This window comes from Triticum aestivum, chromosome 6A, assembly GCF_018294505.1.
Source record: "Triticum aestivum cultivar Chinese Spring chromosome 6A, IWGSC CS RefSeq v2.1, whole genome shotgun sequence".
In the NCBI taxonomy this organism is placed as follows: domain Eukaryota; kingdom Viridiplantae; phylum Streptophyta; class Magnoliopsida; order Poales; family Poaceae; genus Triticum; species Triticum aestivum.
The window spans coordinates 26,010,864-26,011,484 of NC_057809.1; positions in this window are offsets into that span (position 1 = coordinate 26,010,864).

A 621-nucleotide genomic window follows, 5' to 3' on the forward strand; every position below is an offset into this window, starting at 1 on the left:
CTAGTTTAGGGGGTCAAGGGTCGAGAACGTCGGACATTCATGAGAGAGGCGAGGAAGAAGGGAAAGAAGAGGGAGAAGAAGAGGAGAGGAAGAAGAGGAAGTCTTCTCCTCTATTCTTTCATCTCTTCTTTTTTCTTCTTCTTCCTATATGTATTAGATTTTTTATTTAGCTTGTTAATTAGTAGATATTAACTTTGTTCATATATGTATGGATGCATGTGATATGTATGTATGTATGTATGTATGTATGTATCGGGTATGTCGTTGTCGATATACCCCCTACCTAATAACTTCGACATGAGGGGGTCGAGAGGGGGCCTAGGGTCGCCGAGGGGTCGAGGGTCGTCGAACATGAGAGGAAGAAGAGGATAAAAGAAGAAGAGGAAGAAGAAAAAAAGAGGAGAAGAAAGAATAGAGGAGTTCTTCTCCTCTATTCTTTCTTCACCTCTTTTTTTTCTTCTTCTTCCTCTTTTTTTATCGGAAACGAGGGTCGTCGAGGGTCGCCGAACGGTAGAGGAAACCCTAAATAGAAAGTATCGTGGGTGTGAGATACATGTGGCCGTCGGTGTCGGACACTACATCCACGTCCCACAAGTGACGTGGGCGTCAAAGCCCGCGTCA